Source organism: Pleurodeles waltl, chromosome 5 (genome assembly GCF_031143425.1).
Source record: "Pleurodeles waltl isolate 20211129_DDA chromosome 5, aPleWal1.hap1.20221129, whole genome shotgun sequence".
Taxonomy (NCBI): domain Eukaryota; kingdom Metazoa; phylum Chordata; class Amphibia; order Caudata; family Salamandridae; genus Pleurodeles; species Pleurodeles waltl.
The window spans coordinates 1,793,244,926-1,793,266,270 of NC_090444.1; positions in this window are offsets into that span (position 1 = coordinate 1,793,244,926).

Genomic DNA, 21,345 nt, shown 5'->3' on the forward strand with positions numbered 1-21,345 from the left:
CGGTTAATGTCACACATGATTATTTCACACTACGTTTATGCGTTAATAAATCAAAACCTTCATTTTCTGCTTCATCAATCCCTCCTCTGATGACTACTTGTCATCACACAAATTAAGCCCACAAATTTTATTCCATTAAAATTCTGTCAGTTCCCTTTTCCTTTTAGTTCCCCTAGTTTGTGCTTTGTATTCTTCTGCCATTCTTTTCATAATTTTCTCCTCTTTTCTTCTTTTAATTCTTTCCATAATCATTATTATTCCCCTTTTTATTCCCCAAATTCCAAATACGCAAATTATCACTATTAAAATTCCCTCTATTATTTTTAACAATATTCCATTCCAAATTCCCCCAATCCAATGTCCCACTGAAGCAAGTCCTTTTCCAACCTTCTCCCACACTCCTGGTTCTTTCAATTCCTTCAAATCTGCACTTTCTTTTGTTAGATTAGCAAGCATAGTTTTAATTTTCACACTATTGTCAGGTATATAGGTACAACAGTGTCTTGCACCAAGCATTTTGCAAACACCGCCATCCTTTGCTAAAAGAATGTCTAAAGCAAGCCTATTTTGAAGAGTCATAGCTCTTTCCGCTGCAAGTTCAGCATCTATCAGGATTATAGCACCTGAAAACTTTGTCAACATGTTATCCACTATAGTAGACAACTTTCTTATTTTGATGGAATTCAGCACAACTCCCAATGAAGGAATCATGGCTCCAAATATATCACCTACCACAGCAGCTGCGGTCTCTCTTTTCTGGATACGATGGGATCCAGATGTCTTTTGAATCATCGATAGGTCATCCAGTTGATAAACCTTTGGGAACACTATACCCAAATAACATCTTCCCCACCATCCCTTTGGAAGACGATAATAGGCATTATACCCTCAAATGTAATATACACCTGGAATGACAGGGTCAAGTCCGTCCATCATGAATGTCCATTTGGCCTTAAAGATAAACGTATGTTTACACTCACTCGCTCCTACAAAAATGTTGTCATAATAAGATTCACCTCAAAATATACAAAATTTCCCTACATGCCAAGCATCTAAAGCAATTTTCCCTTGTGTTTTTATTGCAGCAAAATCATAATTATCAACTGAAGTCCTCTTATGTAACTCCTTCTCTAATTTCGCCTTCATTTGAGCCCTTCTATCATCTGTGCGATCTAAAAAGCTTATTTCTACTGCAGAGAGTGAGCAGGTAAGGTTTTCCCTATGAGCGTGAGCCGTTTCAAAAGGTAGCATTGGCTCAAAAAATTCCCTCATAATTTTTGCATCCCAATCCTTTGCAGTCTGGCTTAGCTGCGCTATTATAGGAACATAAGCAAAGGTAACATCATAATTTGAGTAAAAATACTGTATGTTAGTTTGACCATAAAACCTAGACATTACTATACTACATGTAATCCCGTATGTAAGAGGCATGTGGTGATATGTCACCCCTTCCTTCACTGATGTCGGTATCTGGGTACACACATAACAATCTTTCGCATCCATTGTCTCAACATATTCTGTCAGTAAGCGATAGAAAACATTATACGAAAGCTCTTTCCTTTCATGCAAGAGTCTCTCATCCAGTGCTAGCCTTTTCAATGCGGTTAGTTCAGTGATAGTAACAGGAGCAATAGTAGAAGCCTCAATAGTCTCATTCTCACCCTTTCCATGCATTCCAAGCACAATTGCCATTATTATTAGTACACATGTAACTACCAAGCCTATACACACATATTTACAATATTTCTTTCTATTGTTTTGCGTCATGATCTGTATAGAATCAGAGAGCTAGAAGCACTTATAAAAGAAACTATTTAGCAATTCAGTTACAAAGCTGAGGGAGCGCAATGTTCACACCGTCTTCTTCAAGAGGCCAGTCACTTATCGGTTAGCAGCATTTGTCTCAATTCGGCAATAACTCAGTCTTTGTCGGTTTAGCAAATGTCTCATCCGGTTTAGCAATATCTCAGCTGGTTGTTTTGTTTGACGTTAGATTGTAGCAAGCAATATCATTTATCACCCTTTCAATCAACACTGTCCATAAAGCTTTTCTTTTCTATTGGTATCTCTTCCTCTTCTTCGTTCTCGATGCTTAGAGATACAAACTCGTCAGTCCAATCGTCATTGACTGCATATGCCCATTCTGGACCGGAATACCTTCTGTTCGGTATCCTTTTCCTTTTCAATTTTGCTTCTCTTTTCGATTCTGCCTCACTGGTACTTTCCTCTTTTGTCAAGTCTTTTTCTTCACTCGAGGTTGGTACCACGACAGACACTTCTTTTCTTTTCTCTTTTACTTTTGGCCTTTCTCCGTCGTTCAATCCTTCTCCAGACCTTTGTTTTACTGGTGATATACTTAGTCTCCTCTTTGCACCGTGTCCATTTGATGGACCTGCGACCTTTTCTGTAGAAGTTTGAACTTTTTCGTTCTGCTCTGCCTTGTCCCCTCCTTCAGGGGAATCGATCACGTTCTCTTTTTCTTTTTCTGTATCGTCTGTTTCTGTGAAAGTCCCCTTCTGATCAGGCTCTCCTGCTTTTTCACCTTTTTCGAGCCCTTCGTCACCGTTACTTTCGTCAGGCTCTGTATCACTTTCAGCTGCTTCAGGTTCTTTGTCACCTTCAGCTGCTTCAGGCTTTTTGCTACCCTCAGCTGCTTCAGGCTCTTTGTCACCTGCAGCTTCTTCGTCGCTGTCTGAACTTTCTCCTTGGTCTTCCCCAAGTGAGTCGGACTCTTCGTTCTCCAATAATATCTCTTTCTCTCCTGCTTCTGCTTGTTCGCTTTCAGTTCGCTTTTGTTCTGTCTCAGCACTCGGCACTGTTTTATCAGGTACTGGCAATTTCAGCGCTTCAACTTCCTCATCTGTGGGACACAACACCTTCTTTGTGTGACTGGCGTGAATCCAGTTGGGGACCCCCGCACACTTCACAGCGGTAGTTGTCGTCAGGATCACTTGGAAAGGGCCTTTCCAACGGGGTTCCAGACACGACTTCCTCACGTGCTTCTTTACCACGACCCAGTCACCAGCTTTCAGTGCGTGTCCTGGACCTTGGATCGGTGGCAAGGTGGTTGCTTCCACCTGGTGAGAGAAAGAGCGAACCACGTCAGCCAGACCTTTGCAGTAGTCTAACACCATATCATCTGTAATATTCAAAAGCGCGTTTGCGGGAACTGCAGGAAGTCTCATAGCCCTGCCCATGAGAATTTTGTGCGGAGACAATCCAGTCTTTCTATCAGGAGTGTTTCTCATTGACATTAGCACTAAGGGCAATGCGTCAGGCCATTTCAAATTTGTCGATGCACATATTTTCGCCATTCTTGATTTCAGTGTACCATTCATCTGCTCCACCAGTCCTGATGCTTCAGGGCGATAGCTACAATGCAGTTTCTGCTCAATGTTCAGCGCTTCGCAAAGTAACTTTATCACCTCGTTGTTGAAGTGACTTCCCCTATCTGATTCTAAAGAGATCGGGAATCCGAAACATGGTATCAACTCTCTCAACAATAGCTTGGCAACTGTAAGGCTGTCATTTCTTCGTGTGGGGTATGCCTCAATCCAGTGACTAAAAATGCACACAATCACCAACACATATTTCAGACCTCCATGCACAGGCATCTCAATGAAGTCCATCTGCATACGACTAAAAGGACCGCTTGCCCTACCAATGTGGCTCGCGTTCACAACTGTTCCCTTTCCTGGGTTCATCTGCTGGCAAGTGACACATCGATGGCAAACTGCTTCTGCAGCTTGATGAAATCTGGGGTTAAACCAATCAGTTTTGAACAATCTTATCATGGCATCTCTCCCTAGGTGAGCTTGCCCATGATAGAACCGCGCAAGCTGTGATAAGAGACTATTTGGCAAAACAAATTTTCCCTCATGTGAAACCCATAACTCGTCTTGTCTCTTTATACATTGTGATTTAATCCAGGAATCTCTTTCATCCTCCCTGACATTATTCTGTAGTGCTTTTAGTTCCTCTATCGTATCTACGACCTTCAAGGCAAATGCTTCAGCTGGTTCGAGTTCTGGCTCACTTATTGAGTTCCATTCATCTCTCAGTAATATACAGTTCAAGGCACAAAATCTTGTGACTTGATCCGCATATGCATTTCCCAGAGAAACATAGTCCTGTCCTTTCGTGTGAGCACTGCACTTTACCACTGCAACTTCAGCTGGCACTTGAATGGCGTGTAACAATTCCCTTATCCTCTCCCCGTTCTTTACTGGGGATCCTGAAGAAGTCAGGAAACCTCTCTGTGACCATAGTTGTCCAAAGTCATGCACAATCCCAAACCCGTATTGGCTATCAGTGTAAATGGTGACTTTCATCAATGCAGACAGTTGACATGCTCTGGTAAGGGCTACAAGTTCTGCTACTTGTGCAGAATAGACTCCTTGAAGCCATCCCGCTTCCAAGACCCCTGTTACAGTGCATACAGCGTATCCTGCTTTCAAAATCCCCATCCCGTCTCTTAGACATGAACCATCAACAAAAAGAATTTGGTCATTTTCATCAAGTTTAGTATCCCTAATGTCCGGTCGGGGTTTTGTGCAAAATTCAGTCACCTGAAGGCAGTCATGCTCGACGTCTTCAGCGTTCTCAATTTCGACATTTTCTCCAGGAAGCAAGGTTGCTGGATTCAACGTAGAGCACCTTTTCAGCTGCACATTCGGTGAGCCCAGAATAATCGTTTCATACCTTGTGAGTCTTGCTCCGGTCATGTGTTGCGTTCGGGAGCGGGTCAAAAGTATCTCAACTGAGTGAGGGACCATGACTGTTACTGGGTGTCCCATCACTATTCCTTCACTCTGAGTGAGGCTGATACCAACTGCTGCTACGGCGCGCAAACACCCTGGGAGTGCTGCTGCGACCGGATCCAAAGTAGCTGAAAAATACGCTACTGGTCTGTTTACGCCACCATGGGCTTGAGTCAAGACAGACAAAGAACATGCATCACGTTCATGACAAAACAATGTGAAAGGCTTTGTGTAATCAGGCATACCTAAAGCTGGAGCCCTACACATGCATTCTTTCAATTCAACAAAGGCATCCATCTCATCTCCTTTCAGCTCAATTTGATCCAAAGCATCCTTCTGGGTCAGTTTCAGTAAAGGCTTCGCTAGAGTCGAGAAGTTGGGAATCTACTGGCGACAGTAGCCGACCATTCCCAAGAACTTCCTCACCTCCTTTCTCGTCTTGGGCGGACTCATCTGAAGTACACTTGTAATTCTTTCCTTCATTATCCTCCGCGACCCTTTCTCTATCTGGTGACCCAAGTATTTCACTTTCTTCTGACAGAACGGTAATTTGGAAGGAGACACCTTGTGTCCATTCCTTCCCAAATGGTTCAACAGAGCAATGGTATCGGCTGTGCAGCCACTTTCTGACTTTGATGCAACCAGTAAGTCGTCAATATACTGTACTAGGGTTGACTCGAATGGCAACTCTAACTCTTCCAAGTCTTTCTTTAGAATCTGATTGAATATTGACGGTGACTCAGAAAACCCTTGAGGAATTCGACACCAACTGTATACTCTGTCTAGGAATTTGAAACAAAAGAGAAATTGGCTGTCCTCATGAAGAGGCACAGAAAAGAATGCTTGTGACAAATCGATGACCGAGAACCACTCGGCATCGCAAGGGATTTGAAACATTATCACAGCTGGATTCGGTACAACTGGGCAGCATTTGACTATGATGTCATTTATTTTCCTCAAGTTTTGCACAAGTCGGACCTTTCCACTTGGCTTTATTAGTCCCATTATTGGTGAATTACAGGGACTGCTTAACACTTCTTTCAGTACCCCCTGTTTCACAAATTCGTCAATGAGTTGGGCAACTTTCATGAGGGTATCTTGTGGCATGTGGTATTGTGGGGTCTGGGGAAAGATCGCATTGGGCTTTACAGTCACTTCCACTGGTTCCACTCCTTTCATCAATCCCACCTCTTTCCCTGTCATGTCCCACACTTCCTTTCCGACTGTCTCCCGTAATTCGACTGGAATATCTTCTTCAGTTATCATCGGGAAAAGGCAAATCAGAGGATACTCTTCATCGACCGTTTCCATTTCATCCCCCTCTACACTATCCTCTTCCTCCCCATCACTGCTCGTCTGTATCGTTATTCCTTCGTTCGAACACATGATCGAACATCCCAGCTTGCACAATAGGTCTCTCCCTAACAGCGCTATTGGGCTTGAATCACATATCACAAACTGATGCACCCCTTGATAGTTACCGATGCTGACTGGTATCGGATCTGTTATTGGGTTTGTCAGGTGCCTGTTTGCTACTCCCACCACTTGAACTGTCCTCCCTGAGAGTGGCAAATTTGGTACTTCACTACTCTTAACAGTTGAACGTGTGGCTCCCGTGTCCACCAAGAATGAAACACGATGACCCATTACTCTTCCCTCTACGTACGGACCCTTTTGATCAACTTCCAAGGATGCTGCAAGCACACAATCTCCTTCTTCTTCTGAGCTCTCACTCTCCCATACATTGTTTATTCTACTCTCACTGTGTAATGGGAACTGTTGTACGGTGCCATTTGTACTCATTACCTGACCCGAGACCTGTGGAGGAACCATCACTTGCTGCTGACTCATTGGTGCCAAAGGTATTTGCATTTGCTGATTAGGTACCATGGGTAACTGCTGTTGCATCGGCTGCATTTGCGTCATCTGCATACGAGGCATCTGCATCTGCTGCGGCTGCATAGGTTGTAATCCCTGCAATTGATTTATGGTCTGAAAATTTGGGTTTGGACCTCTCATTTTCGGTCCTCTCATTGTCTGAAATGCATTGACATCATTGTTTTGCTGACCAACACCTGCACCTGCACCTTCCTGCACCACCATCGGGCACTCGCGTTTCCAATGACCTACAATTCCGCACATGTGACACGGCATCACTTTCTTCATTGCCTGCACACCCGTCACAACAGTGTTTAAATCCGGACCATTATTCACGAAACCTCCTCTGCCTCTGCCTCTCGCCTGTGGCTGAAACGCCATGTTTCCCTGCAACTGCGGCTGCGGTTGCGGTACCTGCTGTTGGAACCCTTGCATCCCTTGCAAACCTTGCAGACCTGTCTGAGCTGCTTTAAGTTGCATCATCATCACCTTCTCTTTCAGCTTTTTCTGTTTCACCTCAATCTCGTCGCTACAATATTTCGCATAAGTCAAGACCTCATCAATCGGTTTAGACTGCCAACAAATCAAATGCGACTTTATCATCTGACTTATTTCTGGTCTCAGCCCTTCCACAAATCTGAACACAAAATGAAGCATATCTTTCGCCTCGATTGTTTCCGTGCCACTGTAATTCTTGAACGCCTTCAACAACCTCTCATAGTAACTATGAATCGATTCTTTTGCCTCTTGGGCCGTTCGATCAATCTTCTGCCAATCCACATTTTTCGCGGCAACCTTCGTCTTCAAATGCTCAATCACCTTATAGTACAAACTCATCACCATAGGTGATGGTGCACCCGTCTCCCTGTCTCTCTCTGGTTCACTTGTCGGCCAACCTACAGCTCTTTTGCAATCCTCCCACAAATCTGCCGGAACCACGATCTCAAAGAGAGTGTTCAGGTCTTCCCAGAGACATTTTGCAAGCTTCACAAACCTATCAGTCTGTTGATACCATTCAATCGGCTTCTCTCTCAGTTTGGGAAAATCATCCGTGAATGACTGAATGTCGCTTCTGTGCCACGGTACATGTATTAATTTTCCCCCTGCTGTCTCCCTCATTGGTAACATGGTTACTGTCTCGCTGCTTTGTGGTCTCTTCTCATTATGATCTGTAGCACTGTCCCTCCTCTTTTCCTTTCTCTTTACCCATCTGCTTTCCCACTTGTCTAAGCACCTCCACACTTGTGCACTCTGTAGCAATTCTCTGAGGTGTGTCTTCATGCCTGCTGACCTCATGTGTTCAAAATCTGTGGTCCCAAAATCCAACCTGTAGCTTCTGCTCAAGTGTTTCATCTTGTCTATGTCAACCCCGTTTCTGTCAGCTGCTTCCTGCAAGCCCTTATGTACCTTGTTCACTTCCTTCGTAATCCTGGGACATAGATACCTCCGTTCTTCTTCCGTGTAGGATTCTAGCCTATTTACACCCATAGTCCCTTCCACCAATTCTTGTGCTTCCATGTTCAACCTGACCCTATTCATATAGTCTTCTCCTTTCCCACTGGCTGAACTTTGTGTGGAATTTAAACTGTTGAACCACTGTGTCAGCTGTTGCGCATTTACCCCCATCAGTGTAGCATTCACATCGACTGCCATTGATGGTTGCGGCAACTTTTCAGTATTCGATGTTAAAGGTATTATCAGTGGGGGGCTCGACCTCACCAGTGTAGACTGAGCACATATGGGACTAAACTCCATCAAGGATCCAGATCCACTTGGCTGAGCCGCTATCGGAGTTATCCCTGGAGTGTTCTCTATGCACCTCCTCTCTGTCCCATTCTGCAGCATTGATCCCTGACTGTTCATGCCTAAGTTAGGCTGGCTATACAGAGGTACCGGTGGACCTACAGTAATGGGTAGTGATATTGCGTCTGGGTTCTGTCCATATCCCATGTTCTGAGGCATGTTCATCCCCATACTATGGGTCATCATTGCCGGCATGCCCATCTGACTCCCCGTCATCTGAGCATGAGCGTTTCCTCCCTGCATCTGCTTTTGAGGCATCATAAACTGAGTTGATTCAGCCTGTGTCATTGTTGGATTGTGACCATTCTGTACTCCCCTTACTGTTTGTTCTAGAACCATTCCTCCACTATTGTCACTGCTGTAGTACCCTGGCATCTGCGGTTGATAATTTTCTGCTGGTTTCATTGTGGGCACATCTGGATATATTCTCCTAACCTGCGGTATCTGCGGGGTGAACAGTAAACTCGGGTCCTTAGATCCCGATGGCGCTCCTGAACTCTGATTTTCACTGTTCTGTACCGATGCCGGAGGGGCAGAACTGGTACTTGGACCTTGTCCATTCTCCGCATAAGGTGGTGGACGGTCGTTCAGCAATTGCATTATTAACTCCTCATCCTCTAACTCCTCTTCTCTTCTCAATTTTTCCTCGTCCTCTCTATCCTTGGAACACTTCCTGTCTGTCTTACAGGTAGCTTTCTTACCTGTCTCCTCTTCCTCCTTAGTAATTGCGGGAAACAATTTTATTCCCTGCAATACATCTGACCTCCACACTTTCTGCGCATTATCCCACCTAGCATCCGCTAGTGTCTTTTCTACCTTCCTCATCCTTGTTTCAAACTTATTTTTCTGTTGCTGTCTAGCCATTAATTCCCAGATCGCTAGAGCCTCAAACTGTGCTGGCCTTGGAGGCACCTTCATGTCGTACATCGTGAATCTCAAATTCTCTAGGATCCTTATATTGAATGTCCCATGTATCGGGAACGCTACGCTCCCATGTTTCTCTGTCAGTTTGTGCCATTGCTTTAGCCAGAGACACGGAGCTACCCCTTTTTCCTCCATTACAATATAAGCTGGTGTGCCCTCGGGCGGCGTCTCCTCTCCTACACTCGCTTTGATGTAAGACTCCCCCTTCATCGCGCTCCTAAATGCTTTAAGGAATTTCATTTTCTCGTCTTTTAATTCACAAAGTTTATAATCAATAGGTCACTTTTATTCCACAAAATTTGTAATCAATAGGTGACTTTAATTCCCGGAATACTCTTCGCTTGCCTTTCCCCTTCCAAACGAGCCCCACGGACTGCGTCCAATCCGTGCGCGACCCTTCTCTCCAACCAACCTATCCCAGCGCGGCTCCTAGTGACGTCACACTCACACACACTGCGGCTGACAAAGCCTCGCGGCTAGTCTTCCTTCACTCACCTCTTTTCGTAACAACTTCTTGCATATATTGCGAGCTACCAAAAAATAAAACAGATCTGTCGGTTTACTACAGGAAGGGTAACACAATCGCTTCAGGACCTTAGGGACCTTTCACTAGCCTCGGTACCTTTCACTAGCCTCGGCCGCTATTCCGTCTTTCTCAGTCCCCACGTTCGCAAGCAAATCTGACCTGCAGACCTACTCTCAACTTGTCAATGATCTATTCTAGTGCACTTAGAATCTTGTCAAAGCCCGAAGTCGAAGTTTCTTTCACTCCCTAACACACGTACCGACTCGTTGACCACGCCCGATCAACCTACTAAACCGCCCAGACCACAACATGGATCAACATACTCCGGAGTCTCTTGACCTCGCAGGGCCCGTCTCAACAACAACAACCACGTGGACCTTTTTTTATGCACAAAGCGCCACACGCACATGAAGTTCGACGACTTCCCTACTCTCACACCCGGAGCCGCACCTCCGCTGTTTCTATGAAGTTCGACGACTTCTCTACTTCTACACTCGGAGTCGCACCTCCGCTATCCTTTAAAAGAAAAAAAAAAAATAATAATCCTCGCAACCTTTTCACACACCCTGCGGCAATAAGCTGTGCAAGCGCAAAACCCTAACTTCACTCATACCATCACTAGTACCGCCAACGCTGATTCCACACCTCCGTTCTCTCCATTCGCAAGCTCCGAGATCCCGGGAAAGTCGCGGTGGACCTAGCCCATCATCATTCTGTCAATCTATTTTATCCAAGAAAAATCTAATTCAACTTCTCGAATGAGGCCTCAAAATGCGTAACCGTTAATTCAACACCATGTATTTTAATAGTACAGGGTCCCAAAAGACGTAACCGTCCTCTGCTACCATCTACTGATAGAGCGAACCGTAGTAATAATTTACCTGTGTTCGGACGCTCTTTAGGCCGATGAATCTTTTGACTAAGTGGGAACTCTCTGTACTCTTAATCGATCAGTCGCATCAGATCAATAATCAATAACGTACATAAGCAATACCTTGATCAACATAACACTTAATGATTAATCCAGAATACATTTCGGCGAACCCTGACCTTTCAGTCAGGAATAACCACACCAGTTTATTGCAAAGTTAGTGAATTTATTTCCCTATATTAACAAAGCTAGCACGATATAGATGTGTCTCAACACCAAATGATAAACATAAATGAACATTAATAGCTGTCCATAACGTCGAAACAAGTGTAATCTATGTAGCATTTGAATCACAAGGCATTCGATAATAGCAATGCAAAGCACTAATACGATAATCTGTAAGGGGCTAATTGCGTACATTTAGTCAGCATAACAAGATCTCAAATTGCATCGTGCGATATATGGAATCCTCATCTAACCTCAAATTAGCATTGGCATGTGGGTCTTCATGCAAAAACAATTTAGCAACATAAATTTAGAAAAACTCCTAGCTAGGGCTCTTATCAAAATCAGCAGTTGGTTACCTAAAAGAAACACAATGCAATTTTACAATTTCCTTTCATATTTACCAATTACGATCAGCATACAAGGAAGTCTTCGTCTCACAGGTACCGTTTCTCGATCAGCATGGGACGGGACAAAGGGGCAGGGGTGAACGGGGCAATCGCCTCACGGCGGCAAGTTAAGACTACTACTTCATGCAAAGGGACAAATCAAAGTTAAAGTCTCTAGGGCAAGAATCATTAAAGTCTCTTTCTCTCGATTAGAGAAAGCATCAAAGTCTCTCAAAATGGCGTCGCAGCAAAGTGGGCCATAATAGCTACGAAGTCTGCAAAATGGCGGGTATCGAGCTGGTAATGGCTACTATCTTCTCGTGCACCTGGTTTTTATAGACAACAGTTCGAGTCCAGTAGGGTCTCCATTGGAGGGTTCATAGGTTAGCTTCAAATTGTCCAATCAAAAACGACAGTTCTCAAGCTTTTACTTAAGCATACATTATCCTTGGAGATGGGTACGCAAATCGCAACATTGTCTACCAATTAGCTCACTTTCAGAGCCTCCATTGTCCGCACCTGCAAGTCGACCTTGAATTAAAGAGAAAATATGCCAAGCTGGCACGAAACTTTAAGATAAGCATGTGAACAGTTTCTGTGGAAAAGTACAGCTTCAAGCAGAAATACACGTTTAATAGCACATTGGAAAAATACGAACATCTAAACCGTGAGACCAGGCCACTAGGCCAAAGCCTCCTCTAAAGTAATGCTAAGCTAACGTAGTTCAAACAAGCAAATCGAAGCACACGTTTATGATTATGTCAGATTAGTGCAATTCTAATACACCACGTTATATAAAGCACGCTTAGAAATGTTGGCAAACTACTCTGAGGGCACATTTTGTCCCCGTACAATCTTTATTAGTTCGTTAATGTCACACATGATTATTTCACACTACGTTTATGCGTTAATAAATCAAAACCTTCATTTTCTGCTTCATCACTGGCACCTCTTTTTTCTGCCTCCGTGACAGTGCTGTGTCTGGCACTGCGACGTCTAGCATCAGTTGTGGGCACAGCTACACTGCTGAGGCTAAACGTGTCCTCAGTGTCCCCCAGTCCCAGTTCACTAGGTGTGGCAGAGCGGTTACCCATCATATTGTCTATCACATTTGTGATCTGCACCAACCCTTGTGCCACATCCCTACTGCTGTGCGCTGCCTCCACCTGTGCGGCCACAGCACACCGCGATATGAGGGCTGTTAAATTTGCCAGCCGATTGACAGAGCGACAAAAACCGCCAAACATCCCCATAAAACGTCTCTCCTGCCTGCGGTGGCTAACTCTGTCGTGGCGCAGCTCATGACACAGTTCCCTCACTGCACTAGTTAGCTCCTTGGTGTTCTCCGATGCTTGGATCTGTTCCTCATGCAGTTTATTGAGGTTCCCATTGAGGCACTCCAGTTGGCGATGCACCCCCCCATGTTTGTATTGTGTGCCTGCATCTGCCTTTGTAAAGCAGAGATTTTTTTGTTTTGCAGACGCTGCTGCCTTAACATAGCACATTCCAGGCCACCGAACACTGATGGGCCCTCACCTGCTTCGAAAGCCTGTGCGCCGGCATACGTAGGCATCCTGCGGGTTGTTGTGCTACGCTGTGGCCGGGTCTCCTGCATACCAGTGCATCTGCCACTTGGGGAAGGTGTGTGGGAGTCATCCTGCAGGTCATCAGAGTCCTGGCTAAGTTCCGGTAGTGGTACTGCCCTAGCCCTGCGTTGAATGGGCGCTATATTCTGTGACTCGCTTGTGTTAGAGTCAGATGCAGGGTGGGTTTCTGTATCCCCTGCAATGGCACTTGCAGAAGCTGCTGGGACTGGGCCACCTGCAACAACAATATGCAGCATGTCAGTAATGTATGTATCACCAAAGGTCACACAGTGGTAATAAATGTACAGTTACTTCTCATCACAATTTTGTGGGTGTTGTGTTCTTCTGGGTGTCGCTCTGCCTAATTACAATCTATGTGCTACTTTCAGCTCTGGGTTGTGGACTACCACTCCCATAAGGCATTGTTGTGCCACAACTAAGATGTGGAATGGACTACTTATCACAATGGTTTGCACTAATTGCTAATTCCTAAGGGGCTTTTGTACATACACATATGGGGTTACATTTCAATATTGCACTTACCTTTACTGGTACTTGGTGTGCCGGATGTGACGATGTCAGTGACCCCACTGACTGCTTCTGGGAGGAGTGTCGACTCCACTAGGCCTTCCATTGGGGTAGAGGGTGTCTCTGTGGGTGGGCCGCCTCCTGTGCTCCTGGCCTCCTGCAGTCATCTTGCTTCCCTCTCCTTGGCACTGGACCGCATGTCGTACCACCTCTTCTTTATCTCCTCCTCAGAGCGCTGCGCTACTCCAACAGCGCAGATTTTGGTCTGAATGTCAGCCCAGAGTCTGCGCTTTTCACTCTCAGGCACATGGAGTGAGCTTTTCCCAAACAAACGGTCATGGCTCCTCACAACCTCCTCTGTGAGCACCTCCAGTTCTTGCTCACTAAACTTTAGTTTCCTTTTCCTTTCTCCCTTCTCCTTTCCCTGTGCAGAGGTGTCCATGGTGGTTCTGCAGTCCTGCCTTCTTCACAGAGTTGCTCACTGTGGCTGGGCTGTCTCTCTCTGTGTGCTACTTTGGGTGTGGCACCTGCAAACTGCCTGGGATGACTCAATTCCTGCTTGTGAAGTCATCAGGCTCCTGCAGGTGCGTTCTCGCAATTTGCGATTTTCAAATACAGAATCGCAATTTGCGTTCTCGCAAATTGCGATTCGGTATTTGGGCCTCGCAAACCACAAATAGCGATTTTTAAGAAATCGCTAATTCCGATTCGCAATATTGATACATGGCCTAATGCGACTCGAAAATAGCGATTTCTTAAAAATCGCTATTTGCAATTCGCAATGCCCGATCATGTTACATATGGCCCTATCTTCCCCCCATTCTCTCATGCTGTTCGGCTGAGACAGGAGTGTGGTCAGTGTCTTGAACTCTTATTTTTCTGCTGTACAGAATTCACGTTTTTTTCTTGGACTACATACATAATTTCCAACAAAGCTAATGTGTGTCATTTCTCAGGGCTTTTAACAGAGCGGCAAGTTTAAATATGTATATTACATTTAATTTGTACAGCGGTGGGAGGAGCGTCGCCCTGCTGCTTGCAGCAGAAAGAAAAATAAAATGATAATAACGGAGCACTATTATCATTTTATTTTTTGCGGAGCCATTTTAGGGTGGGACAGGCCTGGAGGGGGGTGGAGGAGGAGTGCTTTTTGCACCATAAGTGCGCATGTGTGTTTGGCCGGCCGTGTTGTGCCAGCCAAACACACATGAGCACTTTGAATTTCTCCTCCTGGCTGTATTGCACACCCAGGAGGAGAAAGTGCACAGGCCTTCACTCCCTCTGTGAGCGCTGAACAGGCTGCTCACACCAATTATGATGTTGCTGTCATGCTGATGACAACAGATTTGTGATTGGCTGAGGGAAGTCTGGGTGTTTCATTACAAGGGCAGAGGAGATGAGACCTTCTCCCGACAGACAACGTAAGTGTTTTTTTTTTTTAAACCCCCTTCATCCCCGTTCAGTGGCAGCCGCCACTGCATTTGTATTTATTTGGTATTATTTCCACAGAAATATACCATACCTTATAATAAGAAAATAAACAGTAACTGTTAAGTTAAATGGAAAAATACATTTAAAAATAAATAAATGCCTGATAACCATGTACTGAATGGGAGCAATACAATAGTTCTAAATTCATCAGAAATTAAGGAAATATTTCAATATGTAAAAACTGACTTACATGTATAACCAGACCAGGCAAGAAACAAACAGAATACAAGACTTGCATTGAGCTACAGCAAAAAGAGCAAACCGAATGGTTGACATCCTTATTCGTTTTCAACCAAATATTATCTTCCATTTGTAGCAACCACTATGTTAAAATTCATATACATTTTCCTTTTTTCAGGGTCAGGATTAAACAGAAGGTGACCTAAACAAACAAAACAACTAGTAGGAAACACATCTAAGGATACTTATTGAAGATTACTCTCATAACTCATTTTTACTATTACAGACCTCAACCATGACTTCATTTTTAATTTACTAAGATGGTCCACTATCTTCTCTGTTAGTCTGAGCAAGTATAATCTAAAGTGATGTGGTAAGAGAAAGTAAAATTTAGATTAACATATTCAGTAAGGCCCGTATTTACAAGCAGCACGGCTCCGTAGGCTGCTGACCCATAGGTACAGGGCCATGCAAAGCCACTCTGCATGTGTAGGAGGCTGGCACTCTATACAGCGTATGAAAATGCTGTTCACTGTGCAGAGTCTCCAATCAACCCCACCTTGGTATCCAGAGGTAAAAAGCACACCACCCAATGCTCTGTTTTTGTTGTAGTGTGGGAAAGCAGTTAAGCTAATCCAGGAGAAGGGGTAAGCATTTGTTGTACTCACAGTATCAATATATAAAGATACGCACTCGGAAGAATAACTTGAGACCAATTTACAAAAATGAAAACAGATTTTATAAACTTTTTAAGACCAAGATCCTTGTTCTACAGTAAGTACTTTTTAGTTAGGATTTTTCAAAGTTTAGAAAATGTACTGTTTTTGTGCGCATTTACGCACCTTATGAATCAATAGGGGAAAATAGAAAAATGCATATAAAAACAGGCAGTGCACAAGTGCCACTTCCATTTTTAGGTCGAGGAGAGAGTCGATGGTCCAACTGGAGGAGTCTGGGCGGTTTCCGGTTTGAGCGGGAGCACAGCGAAGAAGGGAGCCACTTGGAAACACACTGCACAGAGAGACTTAAAGGTATGTTCGCTGGTTCCCTTTGGAAGGGAGAGGTCGCAAGGGCTTAGGGACCACAATAGCATAGCTGATTGGTCATTGCGGGGGCCAGGGAGGCTGGGTGCAGTGCAGATAGGTCATCCAGGCTTTGTGCGTCTTGGAGTCCTCGTGGTCAGGGGCAGGCGGATTTGAGGGTGGATTGTAGATCAGCAGGCCCACTCACTGGGTAGATCTTGGATATTGTTGGAGCAGATATGCTAATATGAGAAAATTCTAATCATTTGTGTATACATACTAATGAGAAATAATGACAAATGAAACTAATAATTGAAAATAACGTGTAATGAGTAAAATGTGCCCACGGGGAGTGGACACCATGTATGTTAACAATACTAAAATAATGTCAACATATAAGAATTATGCAATAATATGTCATAACTGATGATATAACCTATGTTTTATGATGCTTCGTATTCTTAACTTAGCCGAACTAGAGGCCTGGTCGGCGTTGGGCCTTGCTTGCTTAAACGTGGAAACGCGATGAGCTGCCGAGGACTGGAACTGGAGAAAAGGACCTTGAACTGTACAGAGTTCGGATGAGCTCTGCTAGAAATTTCTGCAATGTACCAGCGGACAGGAGACGATCAGAACAAATTGATACAATTATGTGTAGAGTAGGCTAAATGTACTTTCCCAGGACTTGAACAATGGGAGCACTGACTAAGAGACTGTGGGCAACAATTTTATTACCTGAAGAGCCGGATGATATTCTCATCGACGGAGGGACCAATCATATGAATGGAACTTGATGCTTGAACCGACGCAAACAAGTGGTAAACAAAAACTATAGGTTAGAGTCATAAACCCTGATAAGGTTGACCAATTAGCAATTTGTGGGACAGACTGAGAGACCCTAATAAAAAATCATGACACAAGAAGGGAAATCGGAGTGGGAAGGCAAAAGTTGATGACGTCAGGAGACGCTGTCCGAAGTGCTGAAATTTGGGCTTACTCCCTGTGAGCCTGAGCCTTGCTGATGACTGACGACCTGGAGACGAAGACTTACTTGTTGCTGATCTATCTTGGAGAGGTAGATATAAATGTTGACTGACTAATGTGTGCTTTTTCTTCTAGGTACCAACTGCGCTGCTTAAATTGTTTTTCTCTCTTAGTTAGATTTTTCCAAATCAATGATTTTTGACTAAATTGTTTTTCGTATGAAGACCCACATGCTGATGCTAATTTGAGATACGTAGGCTTGACAAGGGCGACTTAATGGTGACGGTTGACGGACTGACTTGCATTGCTGAATTATTCAATATTGAGATTTGCTGACTTAAGTTGATGTTATTTGCATATTAATAAATTTTGGTGAGTTGTTGCTCATGATGCTAATAAAGTTTGATTAACCATTTTAATTCGAAATAAAGGTTTTTGATTAGAATTGTAACTAATAGGGAATAAAACGAATTAACCCTCTTGAGAGTGATGGTATTTTCTTATTAGACTAGGATTTATGGCGTTACATGTCGGTTATGATGTTTATTGATGTTTCACTGGTTACCACTTAACTAGGATACTCTATGCGATCCAAAAGATTAATCGACCTATACGCGTCCCCTTGTAAGTTTACTTACTAAGGACAATGCGCACTAGCAATATCCTGAAGTTTCTTGACTGGTGCTTGCCCCTCTGCTTTTGGGAGTCCAGAGTGGACTCTGCTTCTGGGCGTCTGACATTGGGGGTCTGGTAGACCACAGCCCTAGAAAGTCCTACTGCCACTAAACTTGTACAATGGCAGGTCTGGTCGTCTGGAGCTGTTGTACAGTTTTTGGATTGGCTGTTGGGGCCAGGTCGTTGGTCAGCAGCAGGTCAGTAAACCGGACTTCAAGGGTCCCTTGCCTGCAGGGTGCCGGAGAGTGATACCTTCACTCTGAGGGAGGTTCTTGGCAATTTACAGAAGGCTGGAGGTGCTCTTGGGTTTTGTAGAGTCCTTCAGGTTTCCAGGCGACACCTCAGTGGCGATGTCCACATCCATGGAGCAGCAGGCAGGGTTTGGCGCCTTTTGCTTAGTGCAGCAGGACTTCAGTTCTCGTCCCTTGGGTCTTCTTTGTCCTGGTCTTCTTGGGTCCATCAAATCTGAATCTTGTTCAGGGATGCCCTCTAAATACTGCATCTAGGGGGCATTAGGGAGAGTACCTGGTAGGGGCCAATGGGCCACCCACTAAATGACCACTTCCTGTGGGAAGGGGACAAATCCCTGAACCGAACTGGCTATTTTTCCTACCTTCCACGGTTTAGGAAAATGAAATGGAGTGGTCACCTTGCCTGCCACACTTGTAGGGTGGAGCAGGCTGAGGGTAGCCACGCCCCTATTCTCTTTAAACTTCCAGACGGTTTTCACACCTAACCGTTGTCGAACCATTGGCTGCCTTCTGCTGCTAGCAGAAGAGGCACGAGTCAGATTTCAAAGGCAGTAAGGCAGAAAGGCTCTCACCTCAGGAGTCCAGAATCATCTCTGGTGGTGGCAGGCTGTTTGAGACCAGTCAGCAACCGTGCCAGGGCTGTTAGGTTTTGCAGGTGGTACCTCTAAAGTGCCCTCTGGGTACATTTTATAATAAATCTCACACTGGCATCAGTGTGGATTTCTCATTTTGAGTTGTTTGATACCAAACAACCCAGGGTTCAGAGAGGCCATCATGTAGCTGGGGAACTCAAGTAGCCAGTGTCCAGTACATGCTTTTGCTATGGCTTTCCTGTTCACTAACTATGTCTAAGAATTGGCAAAGACACAATAGGGGCATATCTGCTCAAGCACACATATGCCCTCACATGCATTATAGTGCAGCCTGCCTTAGGGCTGTAAGGTCTGTAAGGCTGTAAGGTCTGCCATGCAGTGTTAGTGGACACAGCACTTATGGTGAGTGCCATGTCGAGTTTGGGTACACTTTGTCATGCAGTTGCTATGGCAGTTTGCATGAGGCTGGTGTAGGGCCTTTTAGAGTGGCACAAGTGGTGCTGCAGCTCTGGAGGGCCCTCTTCAGTTCCTATGCCCTGTTAACATTTACTAGGGACTTACAAGGGTGACTGAAGTGCCAATCACACTACAGTTTTGGGGAAAGAGATCTGTCTCTGGCTATATGCTTAAAAGGGGCCCAGGGCACTTACAGTTCAAAATCACATTATGTTCCAGGCAAAAAGTGGGGGGCTAACCATGTCAAAAGAGGCACCTTCTCACAGCGTGGCTTTTCATGGCCTTGTAGATATGGAGTAAGGCAACCCAGTGCAAGTCGCTGCATTGCCTTACTTTGTGTCAGGGAGGTGTTTCCATGGGTATTGCATGGGCGTTCACACACAACATCCATTTTGATGCATTCCCAGATTTACAAGTTTTTGTAAACCTGGGAATGTGTCAAAAGCCTACGCAACCCTAGGGGTGGTTTAAGAGTGACGCAATGGGGAGAAATATCTTTATTTCTCCCCGTTTTTCCTCTTTCTATATGTGCCTGCGCTGGTGCATGGCAGCAATTTCTGCACCAGTCCAGGGGAAGAGGACAGAAATGTGCAGTATCTTTTAGATATGGCACATTTCTGCCCTTTCCCGGTGGTGCAGGACAGCGCAGCAAGGCACTTGCTGCACCACCCTGCGCCACAAGGCCTTGTAAATATGGTCCTTAGTTTTTTCCTATTTGACTCTTTTAATGGCTCCTTAAAGCCTTAATAATAGTAACATATGACTTGGGCATGACCTCAATAACATATTTCAGAGAAATCTGATTTCATGTTTGTGGCATCTTCTGATAAAGATTTTTGAGTCCTAAGAGTAGCTTTCAAAGATGGGATTCATTTTCTTTCCATAATTTCTTTAAAAAATTTGGATTTTGTATTTCACTCACATAAAGTGCTAAGGAAGGAATTTTTAAAGCACAAACTTTCAGACAATATACTGTGGGCTATATGTAAAAAGTTGGGTTTAGAGATTTCCAAATCGTGAATTTGTAAAAATCGCTATTAGAGAAATGAAAAGTACGTAGGAGTGTATTTCTCTAATAGCGATTTCTACAGATTAGCAACTGCAATTAGGAAATCACAATTAGGAGATGGCTAAATTGCAATTTCCTAATAGAAGTCAGTTATGATGCATGACGCATCACACACTAGTTGCACATTGTGTGAAAGGGTTCTTTTCATATTTCTATATATGAATTCGCCTGTACCAGGGGAGCATATGTCAATATGTGTGCCATCAACACAGCCAATTAAATTGGGATCTTGTGTTACCCTGTAAAATATTACTTTGGTGTCTTGCAAATACTGGGGCATAGTTGGTAAACATATGCATTTGTTTACTTTGCTAACCATGATGTCCAAAAACCTGTGACAAAATGCACTTTGTGGCATTTCTCCTGCCACTGGTATGACTCCCTGGTGACTACCTGAAGCGAAAAGATGTAGATAACACTATACCTTCACATGTGGTGGGATTGCATTTCTACAGACTGGTAGGGTCTGTAGCTGAGGTTGTGACTCAGCAATTCATTCCAAAATGAGCTCATTACTGACTGCGTACTTCTCATATATCTCCTCCTAAGTCTGTTCAAGAAGGGTGACCCTCACCCTAAATATCCTCTCCTGTCTCTGACTTCTTCTGTCCCTACCAGCCAAAATCCTCAACCTCCTTGCCAAGACATGCAGAGCCACCATTCAGAATGAGCCAGATGCATTTAGGGTGATTGCTTTTAGTCTGCACCGGGTTACTACCAGATCCACATTGATGATTACTGCATTTACTATATGGCCATTTTACAACTATTTGTAGTTAGGAAATCCTTTGTACACAGTGTTAGCAATGCACTATTAGGAAATCCCTACTTGGGATTTCCTATTTAGCGATTTCCAAAATGTAATTTCTACTTGGTAGAAATCACATTTTGCACCACCGCAAATGCTGTTCGTAAATACCAGAATGACATTTTGCATTTCCTAGCGGCCCAAAATAGCAATTCGCACAATTCGCAATATATCCCTTTTACACAAAGCCTTAAAGGCCTGACAGACTGTGCCCAACTGAGATTCCTTTTGCTAGTTAACACTGTTTGTGAGATGACCAAAATATATCATTGGTCATTATTATTCCTTAACATTTATAACCATTTGCTAGGAGTTTGTTACTTATA